This window comes from Mustelus asterias, chromosome 22 (genome assembly GCF_964213995.1).
Source record: "Mustelus asterias chromosome 22, sMusAst1.hap1.1, whole genome shotgun sequence".
NCBI classification, from domain to species: domain Eukaryota; kingdom Metazoa; phylum Chordata; class Chondrichthyes; order Carcharhiniformes; family Triakidae; genus Mustelus; species Mustelus asterias.
In genome coordinates, this window is record NC_135822.1 from 68,301,190 (window position 1) to 68,317,346 (window position 16,157).

Here is a 16,157-nt window from a genome sequence, read left to right on the forward strand (position 1 = left end):
GGGGGCGGTGGGAGGAGAGGGGGTGTGGCCGATCATCCCCTGGGGCGGTGGGAGGAGAGGGGGTGTGACGTATCATCCTCTGGGGGGGGGGGCGCTGCCACTCTGCGGCCGATTGGTGGGGAGGGAGGGGGGGCAGGGGGTTCCGCTGCCACTCTGCGGCCGATCGGTGGGGAGGGAGGGGGCAGGGAGTTCCGCTCCCACTCTGCGGCCGATCCCTCCTCCCCACCGGAGGAACGAATCCCTCTTCTCTGGAGTGGCCACATACTTCAAATACCACGATTGTCATTATTCACCTCAGCGGAACGCTGAGTGGCAGCGGAACCTCCTGCCCCCTCCCACCCCACCGATCGGCCGCAGAGTGGCAGCGGCCTCCCCTCAGAGGATGATACGTCACACCCTCCTCTCCTCCCACCACCACCCCCCCCCCCCCCCCTCAGAGGAGGATCCATCACACCCCCTCTCCTCACGCCGACCCCCCCCACCCCCCACGCCCCCACCCAGTTCAGAGCTCCGATCGCTCCGGCAGCACTAAGCCCCGCCCACAGTGTGAATCGGACCGGAGCCAGCAAAACACATATGGACACGCTGGAAAGAGGATTCCGGGCACGGATCTGTATTACGTCCGGATCCCGCTCTTAGACTCCGATTGGTAAAATCAGGCCCTATGTCATATCAAGGCAAGCTCAGTGCAAAAATATCGCTTCCCTTTGCAACATTTAAGAATGCTGGGGCGACTCAGTGGGATACAGTTCGGGGGCAATTCCCCCATCCCGTTGTGCTAATTGTTTTTAGCGCGGCAGGTCAGGAGAGAATCCTGCGGTGGCCGATGCACGGGATCCGCGCATGCGTCCCCGCCGCGGTAGCACCTCCCAGAGCCAGATTTCCGGCGTTGTTAGCTCTGCACCAGAAATCGGCAGGGAGGCGGGGTAAGTATTGATATCGTAATTTTAATATAATTTGAATATGATTAGCAGGACGGAACTGTAGTCTCCAGCCCCCCTGCCAGAGAGGGTCACTCCAGCGGGGTTTAGTATAGCTCCCCACTTTCGGGGGAACTAGTGGCCTGACCCTGCTGGAGTGAAAGAGGGCAATAAGGCCCCCCCTCAGGGGGTCGGGCGATGGGGGTGGTACCCCCTGGGCATTGGCACCTTGGCAGTGCCCCCTGGCACTTCACAAGGGGCAATGTGCCAATGCCCAAGGAGCATCTTGGCACTGCCCACCTGGCATGGAGCAGTGCCAAGGGGGAAGGACATATGTGGGCAGGATCTGAGAGGGCAGGGCCTGATGGAGCAGGCCCAGGTGGCCCAATTGGTGGGGTTGGGACGTCCCGCTGCCATTCTGCACAGGGATTGGTGGGGGGAAGAAGGGAGGCCAGTGATCGGGAGGGCTGGGTGGGGGGGGGGGGGGGGGGGTGGTCAGCGGGGGGTAGGTGGGGGGCAGCCTGCTAGTGGGGGGTCGGCAATGCGGTGAAGGAGGTTGGGACTGTGCAGGGGAGGTTGGGACTGCGGGGGTTGGGTCGGCACTGTGGGAATATGGGAGTGTTGGCACTGCAGAGGGATAATTCTCATGGGGAAGAATCGGGGTGCTGGAGATCGGGTAGGGCTGGGATGGGAGGATTCGGGGCTGACCCGGGAATAGTCGGGGGTGGGTGGCGATCGGCCCATGGAGGGTGGGGGTGCACGGAAAGCTGACATTGTGGCTGTCATGGGCTGGCCAGCCATCGAGCTGGCAGTGCGGGGCCACTACGCATGCGCCAATCTCGGCGCTGACAGATCGGCGCAACGCTGTGGCCCGCTCAGCGCTATGCTGTCGGCCTCTCCAGCGGGAATAGGCTCCACCCCCTGAAATTTAAGGATACTCACGCTCGTGACCTCTGCAGTGCACACAATGTGGGAGATTCTTCTCTGAACTCCCACTGAAAAAGACAGTGTGAACTACTCCACTTTTCACGCAAATTCAACACTTAGAATTGTTTTGGGAGAATTCCAGTCCAGATATTGGTTTTTTTCCCCAAGAAGCATAGCTTAACTTGTGGCAGACTTTGCAGTTCTGTATCCACACTCCCAAAGCTGTCTGGCAATTGAATCTAACAATCACATCTGTGCCAGTTTCTTCACTTGCCTCTGACATGGCTGGTGTCTCTTTTTAAAAACAATTCTGGTGGGAGTAAGGTTACATAGAGCAATAAACTATTCCAATGTTTGCCAACAACATTCAAAATGAATGTTTCAAGCATCAAAGCACTCTTGTTTGGAAAGGTGGGGGAGTTGTGAGCTGCTGAGCCTTGTAAAGAAGCGAGTGAGAGGAGACTTCATGGGCAAGAATGAACTGTCAAGTCTATATAAAATTAAATGAAGCCAGCAAACGGGCACAGATCAAACAAGAGGAAGGAAAATTTAAGACTGGAGTCAAACCTTTGCACATTCAACATTGGAGTAATTCTGGCTAGCGTTGTGTAAGGAAAACACCCTGGATTCATTTCAGACACTCACAGAATCATAGAATCCTACAGTGCAGAAGGAAGCCATTTGACCCATCAAGTCTGCACCCACTCTCTGATAAAGCATCTTACCCAGGCCCTATCTCCATAACCCCAGATTTTTATTCCACTCATCCCCCTACCCCGCACATCCATCACGCAAACCAGCCTCCCATCCATTGACTCTGTCTACACTTCCCGCTGTCTCGGCAAAGCAGCCAATATGACTAAGGACCCCACGCATTCTGGACATTCTCTCTTCCAGCTTCTTCCTTTGGGAAAAAGATACAAAAGTCTGAGGTTGCGTACCAACCGACTCAAGAACAGCTTCTTCCCCGCTGCTGCTGTCAGACTTCGGAATGGACTTACACAGAAACATAGAAACCCTACAGTGCAGAAAGAGGCCATCTGGCCCATCGAGTCTGCACCGACCACAATCCCACCCAGGCCCTACCCCATATCCCTACATATTTACCCGCTAATCCCCCTAACCTACGGATCTCAGGACACTAAGGGGCAATTTTAGCATGGCCAATCAACCTAACCCGCACATCTTTGGATTACCTTGCATTAAGTTGATCTTTCTCTACACCCTAGCTATGACTGTAACACTACATTCTGCACTCTCTCGGTTTCTTCTCTGTGAACGGTATGTTTTGTCTGTATAGCGCGCAAGAAACAATACTTTTCACTGTATGTTAATACACGTGACAATAATAAATCAAATCTTGGCACACCAACAGACAATTTACCAAGTGACTAATCCACCTCACCTGCACATCTTTGGACTGTGGGAGGGAACCGGAGCACCCGGAGGGAACCCATGCAGACATGGGGAGAATGTGGAAACTTCACACAGACAGTGACCCAAAGCCAGAATCGAACCTGGCTCCCTGGTGCTGTGAGTCAGCAGTGCTAACCACTCTGCCACCATGCCGTTACGCAATATTATCGTTTTTTTCCTGATTGATAACCATGGTGTAATCTGCATCTTGTCACACCTCTGATTACATCCTCCTCATGAATGTTGTCCGTCACACTTTGTTCGTAACATCCTCATTCTGGTTGGTCTTTGCAATGAATGAATTTTTAAAAAACCCTGACCAAAGGAAATCTTCATTAACATTTTTGCACGTAGAAACCAGTGAAATCCTTTGACCTGAGCGTTGCTCAAGCCGAGGAAGGAGAGCAAATGGTAAACAACAAAGGAAGGCAGAGGAAAACCAATTACAATCTTCCTCTGGTGTAGCTGTTGGTTAAGAATTGGATGCCATTTAAATTACTGGCTCCGACATCCTTCACATTGTTTTCAGAGAAAGCAGTGTGCATGAATCTTACATGATAGACCGGATAGCCTCCTCCCACGCCACAACAATCTGGGATTCAGTGTTCTATTGTTCATTCCTTCAGAAAGGACAAGTTATATTTTACTCCATGCTTTACTCCAGCAAAACCAAAAAGTTTAATTCTCTCCGAATCAACAACCGACTGGTTGGAAAAATGAAAGCGCTGCAAAGTGAACAAGGTTACGCCTAAGAAATGGCGTTGGGAAACTCAGGACTGATCTAGGTTAAAGCACATGGAGTTGTCCACAGAGCAGTATGGACAAGTACCTTGGGAAAAGATGGACGGTCAGCATCTCACATCGTGCAGCGCTCCCTCAGTATCATACCGGTGTGGCAGGCGTGAATCAGTAGTGCTTGAATCCACAACGTTAGGACTCAGAAGCAACAGCGCTGCCATCTGAGCAGAACTACCGCGATAATTAACATGACATTATGATCAGTTGGCTTAAACAAATGATCTTTTGTGGCTCAATCTTTCCACTATAGGAACGGCAACACTTATGGAATGCTCAAACGCAGCTGATATTTGTTCCTTCAATCAGTCGTGTGGATTTTTCAGACCGTGTTGTCCAGATGGTGGGAATTGGATATTGGTAAGCACTTCCGCGTTCAAAGCACAAACATGCCTGGTCCTCCATCACAAGTTGTGGAATGTTTGTTCTGGTAGAGTTCCCTGCAGAGTTTGGGCTAACCATGTTATCGGGCTCCACTGAAGATAGCCCAGTCTATCGCAAGGGAAATTAGTGATGGGGACTGAATGCTTAAGATGCCAGTAACACCCACATCCCCATGGTTGAATTTTAAAAAATGATTTAAAATGTACAGTGCAGCAGACTATAGTGCGCAAAACAGTCCTTGCCAAAATAGTTAAGCCCAACGTGATTGCTGGAATTCTGGCAGAGATGACAGTATGATTTATAACCTCAGTGTCAATGACAAGTTCGATGAGGAATTCAATGGAATAAAAGATCGTAGGACTAAGGAGTACTGTTAATTTTCCCCTGAGAAAAAAGGACCAGTGACCATAATTCTATTAGTTTTAAGATAGCTATGGAGAATGATAGGTCTGGCCCAAAAGTTAAATTTCTAAATTGGGGCAAGGCCAATTTTGGTGGTTTCAGGCAGGAACTTTCAAAAGTTAATTGGGGGATTTTGTGGGAAGGCAAAGGGACGTCTGGTAATTGGAAGGCTTTCAAAAGTGTGTTAACCAGAGTTCAGGGTAAGCACATTCCTCTTAGGGTGAAGGGCAAGGCTGGCAGAAGTCGGGAACCCTGGATGACTCGGGATATTGAGGCCCTGGTCAAGAAGAAGAAGCAGGCACATGACATGCATAGGCAGCTGGGATCAAGCGAATCCCTGGAAGAGTATAGGGGGTGTAGAAGTAGAGTTAAGAGGGAAATCAAGAGGGCAAAAAGGGGACACAAGATTGTTTTGGCAGATAAGGCAAAGGAGAATCCAAAGGGCTTCTACAAGAACATAAAGGCCAGAAGAGTGACTCGTGAGAGAGTAGGTCCTCTTAAGGATCAACAAGGTCATCTATGTGCGGATCCACAAGAGATGGGTGAGACCTTAAATGAATATTTCTCATCGGTATTTACTGTTGAGAAAAGCATGGATGTTAGGGGACTTGGGGAAATAAATAGTTATGTCTTGCAGAGTGTACATATTACAGAGAAAGAGGTGCTGGAAGTCTTAAAGCGCATCAAGGTAGATAAATCCCCGGGACCTGATTAAATGTATCCCCGGACATTGTGGGAGGCAAGGGAGGAAATTGCGGGTCCCCGAGCCGAGATATTTGAATCATCGATAGTCACGGGTGAGGTGCCTGTAGATTGGAGAATGGCAAATGTTGTGCCTTTGTTTAAAAAGGGCTGCAGGAAAAAGCCTGGGAACTACAGGCCAGTGAGCCTCACATCTGTGGTGGGTAAGTTGTTAGAAAGTATTTTGAGAGACAGGATCTACAGGCATTTAGAGATGCAAGGAGTGATTAGAGACAGTCAGCATGGCTTTGTGAGTGGAAAATTATGTCTCACAAATCCACAGTCCAAAGATGTGCGGGTTAGGTTGATTGGCCATGCTAAAATTGCCCCTTAGTGTCTTGAGATGGGTAGGTTAGAGGGATTAGCGGGTAAATATGTAGAGATATGGGGGTAGGGCCTGGGTGGGATTGTGGTCAGTGTAGACTCAATGGGCCGAATGGCCTCTTTCTACATTGTAGGGTTTCTATGATTTCTATGAAATTTGATTGAGTTTTTTGAAGGGGTAACGAAGAAGGTAGATGAGGGCAGTGCAGTTGATGTTGTCTACATGGACTTTAGCAAGGCCTTTGAAAGGTACCGCATGATAGGTTGTTGCATATGGTTAAATCTCACAGGATCCAGGGTGAGGTAGCTAAATGGATACAAAATTAGCTTGATAACAGAAGCCAGAGGGTGGTTGTAGAGGGTTGTTTTTCAAACTGGAGACCTGTGACCAGCGGATTGGTGCTGGGTCCACTGTTATTTGTCATTTATATTAATGATTTGGATGAGAATATAGGAGGCATGGTTAGTAAGTTTGCAGATGACACCAAGGTTGGTGGCATAGTGGACAGTGAAGAAGGTTATCTCGGATTGCAACGGGATCTTGATCAATTGGGCCAGCGGGCTGACGAATGGCAGATGGAGTTTAATTTAAATAAATGCGAGGTGATGCATTTTGGTAGATTGAACCAGGCAGGACTTACTCAGTTAATGGTAGGGCATTGGGGAGAGGTACAGAACAAAAAGATCTAGGGGTACATGTTCATAGCTCCTTGAAAGTGGAGCCACAGGTGGACAGAGTGATGAAGAAGGCATTCAACATGTTTGGTTTCATTGGTCAGAACATTGAATACAGAAGTTGGGCCGTTTTGTTGAAGTTGTACAAGACATTAGTAAGGCCACACTTGGAATATTGTGTTCAGTTCTGGCCACCCTATTATAGAAAGAATATTATTAAACTAGAAGGAGTGCAGAAGAGATTTACTAGGATGCTACCGGGACTTGATGGTTTGAGTTATAAGGAGAGGCTGGATAGATTGGGACTTTTTCTCTGGAGTGTAGAAGGCTGAGGGGTGATCTTATAGAGGTCTATAAAATAATGAGGGGCACATATCAACGAGAAAGTCAATATCTTTTCCCAAAGGTAGGGGAGTCTAAAACTAGAGGGCAAAGGTTTAATGTGAGAGGGGAGAAATACAAAAGTGACCAGAGGGGCAATGTTTTCACACAGAGGGTGGTGAGTGTCTGAGACAAGCAGCCAGAGGTAGTAGTAGAGGCGGGTACAATTTTGTCTTTTAAAAAGCATTTAGACAGTTACATGGGTACGATGGGTATAGAGGGACATGGGCCAAATTGGGACTAGCTTAGGGGTTTAAACAAAAAGGGCGTTATGGACAAGTTGGGCCGCAGGGCCTGTTTCCATGCTGTCAACCTCTATGACTCTATGACATCTCAATCAGCACCTTGGACAGAGGGAGCTGCCAACTTGGTTGCTCTGACGAGAGATGTAAGTTGCAGTACCACATTAGCTCTGTTGCATGGGCTGATCACATTCCAGCACCAAATAGCTGACAGCTTAGAATATACACGTGTTGCAAATGGAGGGATATGAGGTCTGAGCAGATTATATATCAAGTCAAAGCAAATGTTTGGTTTATTGACCTGCACTGACTGTGAAATATGCCCTCATTATTTGGAAGAGGCCTGTCACCAGTGGGAGACAGTTAAACAAGGGCAAGCTAAATGAACAAACATGAGAACAGAGAAATCAAATACATGTTAGAATCTAAATGGCAAATCTTCAATTTTCGTGATTTTTGACACAGAGCTTCGAAGCAAGTTATTGCTTTCTCCTGCATCATCTTGTCTAACACGAATAATTAATGTCTTGTGTTATTGTTTTTGAAGATTCAGCATATTAAGGTTATTTGTCGTTTCTTGAAAGAAACTGTCATCTAAGCCAGAGCGTCTGCGCTTCGTGTCAGCAATTAGCATGCTCCAGGCGAAACATAGTTCATTACCAATCTACAAAACTTTGAATAGGAAATAAAACACGGAAAAGGCACTCAGAAAGAAACATATTCTGTTTCATTTTAATTGCTTATACTGGTAGCAATAAATTGACACTGACAAATATAGCAAGCCTGACAAACATCTTTTGCGGTCTTCAGGCACATTGGATGCACAAGCTATTCCTCAGTGACTTCATTTACCTACGCTTGACATTCTTCAACATGCTCTGTTGCTTAGTATTATTTGCTGTGCACTTGCTCAGCAGCTGTCTGAAAGAATACACTTTATTCGATTCTGTTCTCTCAACTTCCCAGCAAATATCGACTCTTCATGGACTGTTACGGTTCTTCAAATGCGCTGAAGGGCTCTCTGGCTTAGACATTGTTCCACTCAGCACCCAGTTTTCGTCCTGTCTGCTAATCCAATTCAGTTCGCTTTCCTCACCTGGTGGTGCGCCGTGGCAGACATTTGTCTGTTTCCATGGCTAGTTATTCCCAGAACAGGCCATTCGTTTGCCACCAGAGGTTGTTAGCTTGACACTCCACCTTGAGCGAGGCTGACCAGGGTCTCTCCCACTCTTATCATTAGGCAAGGTGAGGCAATGGGGAGACGATGGTCTAGTGGTATTATCGCTGGTCTACTAATCCAGAAACTCAGCTAATGTTCTGGGGACTCGGGTTCGAATCCCGCCATGGCAGATGATGGAATTTGAATTCAATACAAATAATCTGGAATTAAGAATCTACTGATGACCATGAAACCACTGTCGATTGTCAGAAAAAACCTACCTCGTTCACTTAAGAAGCTCGACACCACCTCGGACAAAACAGTCCGCTTGATTGGCACCACATCTACAAACATCCACTTCCTCCATCACCAACACTCAGTAGCAGCAGTGTGTAGTGTCTACAAGATGCACTGCAGCAATTCACCAAAGATCCTTAGACAGCACCTTCAAAACCCATGACCACTTCCATCTAGAAGGACATGGGTAGCAGATAGATGGGAACGCCACCACCTGCAAGTTCCCCTCCAAGCCACACACCATCCTGACTTGGAAATATATCGCCGTTCCTTCGCAGTCAGATCATAGAATAGAAACCCTACAGTGCAGAAAGAGGCCATTTGGCCCATCGAGTCTGCACCGACCACAATCCCACCCAGGTCCTACCCCCATATCTACCCGCTAACCCACACATCTCAGGACATTAAGGGGCAATTTTAGCATGGCCAATCAACCTAACCCGCACATCTTTGGATTGTGGGAGGAAACCGGAGCACCCGGAGGAAACCCACGCAGACACGAGGAGAATGTGCAAACTCCAAACAGACAGTGACCCAAGCCGGGAATCGAACCCAGGTCCCTGGAGCTGTGAAGCAGCAGTGCTAACCACTGTGCTACCGTGCCACCCAGTCGCTGGTTAAAATCCTGGAATTCCCTCCCTCACGGCTTTGTGGGTCAACCCACAGCACATGGACTGCAGCGATTCAAGAAGGCAGCTCATCACCACCTTCTCAAGGGCAACTAGGGATGGGCAATAAATATTGGCCAGCCAGCGACGCCCATGTCCCACGAATGAATTTTTAAAAATCTTTTTTTTTGGCTTAGCTGCTGCTCAGCTGCACCAGCTCATGCAAATTATTTTAAGAGTCTCCTGCCCATCCTCTCATTATACAATCCCTGTCATGGTGCGAAGTTAACCACATATATTCTCAGTACACATTAAATTACCTACCTTTTGAGCAAGAACACTTCAAATCACGTTGATGAAAACAATAAATTATTTGGGGACTGTAAAATATTTACAAGAAGAGTTTTCTTTTGGTTCTTGATGTAAATTACTGTTCCCTAAATTGTGGAAACCAACCAACACTTTTGAAACCCAAATTATGTAAATTGACAAGGGGAATAGGCAAGGAGATTGGCTCAACTGCTTGGCTGTCTATGTTAAATACATTCCTCATCTTCCTGCATGGATGCTTCTAACTCCAGGTGAAATTACGATGAAACAAACTCAAATGATCCAAAGTGGCTCGACAGACCAGCGTGGCAAAAATGACAAGAGGGACTGGCATGATTCACCTCACAGGACATTGAATCTCTCCCATCCACAATGCAAGCATTCCAATTGGAAACAATTCGCTCTCTGGCATCTTCACGTCTCTGGCCACATGTTACTCCGGATTTCTTTGTATTCGTTCGTGGGACATGGGTGTCGCTGGCTGGGCCAGCATTTATTGCCCATCCCTAGTTGCCCGAGGGCAGTTGAGAGTCAACACACATTCCTGTATCTCTGGAGTCACATGTAGGCCAGACCAGGTAAGGACGACAGATTTCCTTCCCTAAAGGGCATCAGTGAACCAGATGGGTTTTCCCGACAATCGACAATGGTTTCATGGTCATCAGTAGATTCTTAATTCCAGATTTTTTTGTGTTGAATTCAAATCCCACCATCTGCCGTGGCGGAATTCGAACCCGGGTCCCCAGAATATTAGCTGAGTTTCTGGATTAATAGTCCAGCGATAGTACCACTACCCCGGATTATCTTTGATGCTTAAATTCAGGGGTCCAAAGCCAAAATGCAGAGTTCTACTTTTGCCCACGCTCCAGCACAACCTCCCAATATAATTTTTAAAAATTGCATTCTACACTGAGTCACCAGGGAACTAGCTTGTGATTTCATGTGTTTGTCTCTCTCCCATTATAGATGTTGGCTGTGTCTCAGTGAGAAGCACTCTTATGTCTGATCAAAATGATGCGTGTTTCAGCCCCTCTGGAGAAAGGAACCCTGACCTAGGCTGGGACTCCAGCGCCTTGCAGAAGAATGGTGCCATCTTTACATGAGACATTGACTGAGGTCTCAGATGGATATAAAATATTGCACGGGACCATTTGAAGAAGAACAGGGAATTCTCTCCTGTGCCCTTGCCAATATTTATCCCCCAACTAACATCGCTAAACACCTGGCTATGATCACACCACTGTTTGTGGGAGGGTTTTGTTTGCAAATTGGCTGCTGTATTTTCTATTGCAGCGACTATACTGCAAAAATACTTCATTAGCTGGAGAGTGTATTGGAATATCCTGAGGTCATAAAATAAAAATGAAATATTGCTGAAATGAGAGACATGTTGCCAAAGTGTTTCATCTTGTACTCATCAGGACAAATTCAGGAAATTTCAAACCAACACAATTTATACCACAGGAGGAAAGTGTGCTGATTGGTTTGCAAGTTGACTCTGATCAGCCAAGATGTGGCCAGAGAGAAAGTAATGGGGAACAACAGGGTCCTCAGGCTTGAATGTAATCCTTTGGTTTTCAGAGAATGCGTCCCTGTGTATGTCACTTGTAGCAAGCATAAATGAGGCACGTGAGGACTTTGTCTGATTAACCTAACTTGGATTTTAGTGTAGCTATTATTAGCACACTCAGGATTGTCCAGTGAGTGATAATTCCAATGATGGAATCACACCAACAGCAGTCATTCGCAGATGACGCTAAGATGAGTGGCAAGAGCAAAGTGTGTAGCGGATGCTGAAAGTCTGCAAAGGGATAAAGATAGTCTAAGTGAGTGGGCGAGAGTCTAGCAGATGGAGTACAATTCTGGTAAATGTGAGGTCATCCATTTTGGTAGGAATAACAGCAAAATGGACTAATATTTAAATGGTAAAAAAAAATTGCAGCATGCTGCTGTGCAGAGAGACCTGGGTGTCCTTGTGCAAGAATCTCAAGGAGTTGGTTTGCAGGTGCAGCAGGAATTAAGAAAGCAAATGGAATTTTGTCCTTCATTGCTAGAAGGATGGAGTTTAAAAACTGAGGTTCTGTTGCAGCTGTATAAGGTGCTGGTGAGGCCACACCTAGAGTACTGTGTACACTTTTGGTCTCCTTACTTGAGAAAGGATATACTGGCACTGGAGGGGGTGCAGAGGAGATTCACGAGGTTGATTCCGGAGTTGAGAGGGTTGGCTTATGAGGAGAGACTGAGTAGACTGGGGCTATACTCATTGGAATTCAGAAGAATGAGGGGAGATCTTATAGAAACATATAAGATTATGAAGGGAATAGATAAGATAGAAGCAGGGAAGTTGTTTCCACTGGCGGGTGAAACTAGAACTAGGGGGCATAGCCTCAAAATAAGGGGGAGCAGATTTAGGACTGAGTTGAGGAGGAACTTCTTCACACAAAGGGTTGTGAATCTGTGGAATTCCCTGCCCAATGAAGCAGTTGAGGCTACCTCATTGAATGTCTTTAAGACAAGGATAGATAAATTTTTGAACAGTAAAGGAATTAAGGGTTATGGTGAGCGGGCGGGTAAGTGGAGCTGAGTCCATGAAAAGATCAGCCATGAGCTTATTGAATGGCGGAGCAGGCTTGAGGGACCAGATGGCCTAATCCTGCTCCTAGTTCTTATGTTCTTATGTTCTTATTTGGTTTGGATTTTGCAAGCGGAGGCTGGTTGAGTCAGGTCTGGACTCTGTCTATCATAATCATAAAATAAAATGTCAAGTTTATATACGAACACACATATTCATACAGGCATATGAATGCATACTTGTGACAGCTGGGTTTGTTTCTGTGTTTCTTTTCTCGCACAGGAGGATGTATAGAAGTGTTTGTACGAATATAGAATGTTAGCATGTGACTGCATATTGAACGGCACGGTAGCACAGTGGTTAGCACTGCTGCCTCACGGCGCCAGGGACCCGGGTTCGATTCCCGGTTTGGGTCACTGTCTGTGTGGAGTCTGCACATTCTCCCCGTGTCTGCGTGGCTTTCCTCCGGGTTCTCTGGTTTCCTCCCACAGTCCAAAGATGTATCGGTTAGGTGGACTGGTCATGCTAAATTGCCCTTTAGTGTCCCGGGATGCATGGGTTAGAGGGATTAGCAGGGTAAATATCTGGGGTTGCAGGGATGGGATTGTTGTCAGTGCAGACTTGATGGGTCGAATGGCCTCCCTCTGCATTGTAGGGTTTCTATGATTTGTTTTGGTCAACGTTATGGGAAAAAAGCAGGATTAGGCTATTGAGTTGATGATCAGCCATGATCGTGATGAATGGCGGAGCAGGCTCGAAGGGCCAAATGGCCTCCTCCTGTTCAAAGAACAAAGAACAAAGAAAATTACAGCACAGGAACAGGCCCTTCGGCCCTCCAAGCCTGCACCGACCACGCTGCCCGACTTAACTAAAACTCCCCTACTCTTCCGGGGACCATATCCCTCTATTCCCATTCTATTCATGTATTCGTCAAGACGCCCCTTAAAACTCACTACCGTATCCGCTTCCACTACCTCCCCCGGCAGCGAGTTCCAGGCACCCACCACCCTTTGTGTAGAAAATATGCCTTGTACACCTCCTTTAAACCTTGCCCCTCGCACCTTAAACCTGTGCTCCCCTCGTAATTGACTCTTCCACCCTGGGATAAAGCTTCTGACTATCCACTCTGTCCATGCCTCTCATAATCTTGTAGACTTCTATCAGGTCGTCCCCCCCAAACTCCGTCGCTCCAGTGAGAACAAATCAAGTTTCTCCAACCTCTCCTCATAGCTGATGCCCTCCATGCCAGGCAACATCCTGGTGAATCTTTTCTGTACCCTCTCCAAAGCCTCCACATCCCTTTGGTAGTGTGCTCCTATCTTCGATGGTTCTATGTACAGGTTACATGTCATATTTATTTTTTATTTTCTCTTTCCGCAGCTGTTCTCTGCGCTTCGCCACTACTAGCGATGAAACAGTGAGTGAATGATCTGATACTCAGTCCCTCGCAATATTAGCAGGGAGCAAGGTACTCCAAAAAAGCACCAAATCAGATTTTTCACCTTGATCTTTGAACATTGTTCAGCTCCTGCTCCCCACCACAAAGAAAACTTGATCGCTAATGTTTTCTAGTCAGCTGAATCCAGATGGCTGGAAGTCAGATATCATAATTACTTCACAGCGAAGAAAGTTTAACAGGTCGTGAAGACAGGCACACATGGTTATTTATATCAGGAGATCCAATCTCTTTACAGGCGGACTCGGAGCTTTGGGGTCAGATTGAGAGTCTTTTTAAAACATTTCCAAGCCTGGTAGTTCTTGAAAGGTGTTGGTGGCACAGCCTATCTCTGCAGCTGTTGTCCAGCCAGTGTTACTCTGCAGACTGACCCAGATCTCCGCTGAGTTTAGGAATGCAAGGATTTCAGTATCAGAGAACCAGTTTCAGTCTTTGCCTCCTTCCGAGGTCCCCAGCATCACAGATGCCAGTCTTCCGCTAAGTCTATTCACTCCTTGTGATGGCAAAAAATGGCTGAAAACACCGGATATTGCAAAGGCTATGGACCCTGACAACATTCTGGCAATAGTACTGAAGACTTGTGCTCCAGAACTTGCTACACACCTAGCCAAGCTGTTCCAGTACTGGCATCTACTGACATGTGGAAAATTGCCCAGGTATGTCCTGTGCACAAAAAGCAACACAAATCCAGACCATCCATTTACTGCCTCTGAACTCGATCACCAGCTAAGTGATAGAAGGGGTCATCAACTGTGCTATCACTCAGAAATAACTTGCTCACTGATGCTCAGTTCTGCCAAGACCACCCAGCTCCTGACCCCCAATAGAACCTTGTTAAAAGCAAGGATGAATGATCTGAACCCAAGAGGTGAGTTGAGGTGAGAGTGACTGCCCTTTACATCAAGGCAGAATTTGACTGACTGTGGCATCAAGGAGTCCTCGCAACACTGGAGTCAATGGGAATCAGGGGAGAACTCTCCGCTGATTGGAGTCATATGAAGCACAAAGAAAAATGTTTGTGATCAATCATCCAGTCCCTGGTCATCACTGAAGGAGTTCCTCATGATCGCGTCCATCCCCAACAACCTTCAGCTGTCTCATCAATGTTTAACTTTAAGTTTATTTATCAGTTTCACAAGTAAGGCTTACATTCACACTGCAGTGAAGTTACTGTGAAAATCCCCTATTTGCCACCTCCGGCACCTGTTCGGGTACACTGAAGGAGAATTTAGTGTACCAGTCCACCTAACTTTCAGACTGTGGGGGGAGACCAGAGCACCCGGAGGAAACCCACGCAGACATAGGAAGAAGGTGTAGACTCTGCACAGACAGTGACCCAAGCCGGGAATCGAACTTGGCTCCCTGGCGCTGTGCGGCAGTAATGCTAACCACTGTGCCATCGTGCCGCCCAATCAAAGTGGAGATTGTGCCTGCATCACAAGGTCAGAAGTGGGGGTGTTCAGTGATGATTGCACAATGTTCAGCACCATTCACAACTCCTCGGGTACTGAAGCAGTCTGTGTCCATATGCAGCAAGGCCTGAACAAAATTCAACCTTAGGCTGACAAGTGGCAAGTTAAATCTGTGCCACACAAGTACGAGGCAATAACCATCTCCAACAAGAGGACATCCAACACCTTCCCTTGACATTCAATGACATCACTGAATCCCCAATTAACACCATCCTGGGGGTTACCAATGTGTAGAAACTGAAGTGGAACAGATATATAAATACTATTACTACAGGAGTAAGTCAGATACTATGAATTCAGCAATGAGTGACTCACCACCTGACTGTCCATGATCTACAAAGCACAATTCAGGACTGTGATGGAATACTCTCCATTGGCCTAGAAAACCGCAGGGAAAGGGTAGTGGTTGGCAGACTTGAAGTTATGGAGAAGCCCTGGATTTCCAAGAAGGTAGTAGAAGGATAGTCACTGTGTGCTGCAGGCTGCTGGAGCAAAGTACCCAACTGGAGCGGTAGTGTTCTGCTCGGCATGGCTGAAGTGCTCGTGAGTTGGTGCTGGACGGCAGACTCTGGAATGCAGGGGAACAAAGACTTGGGAGTGGAGTGGAGACTGAGATCCTGTGTGTGATGGGCCATCATGGAAGCATTGGGGCAACTTTCGGATAGAATTCCAAGGCGAGGTCTTCGAAGATGAGAATCCTTTCTGAGAGAAACAGTGTTTCAATTAGATCACAATGATTACTAGTGTTTGGGTGGGTTGTTGAGAAAACCATGGAATCTGTCTTGGTTGCATCTGCCATTTATTGTGCAGTATGGTGCATTCGACCACAGTTTTTCTGTTAATTAATGTTAGAGTATAAGATAGATACTATAAATTGTTTTATCTTTCTGACCTTGTATGAACTAAGAAACAAAGAACAGTACAGCAGTGGAACAGGCCCCTTGGCCCACCAAGTCTGTGCCGACACAGATACCTCTCTAATCGAATATTTCTTTGCCTCTAAGTGGTCCATATCTCTCTATTCCCTGTCTATTCATGTATTTATTCAGATGTCCC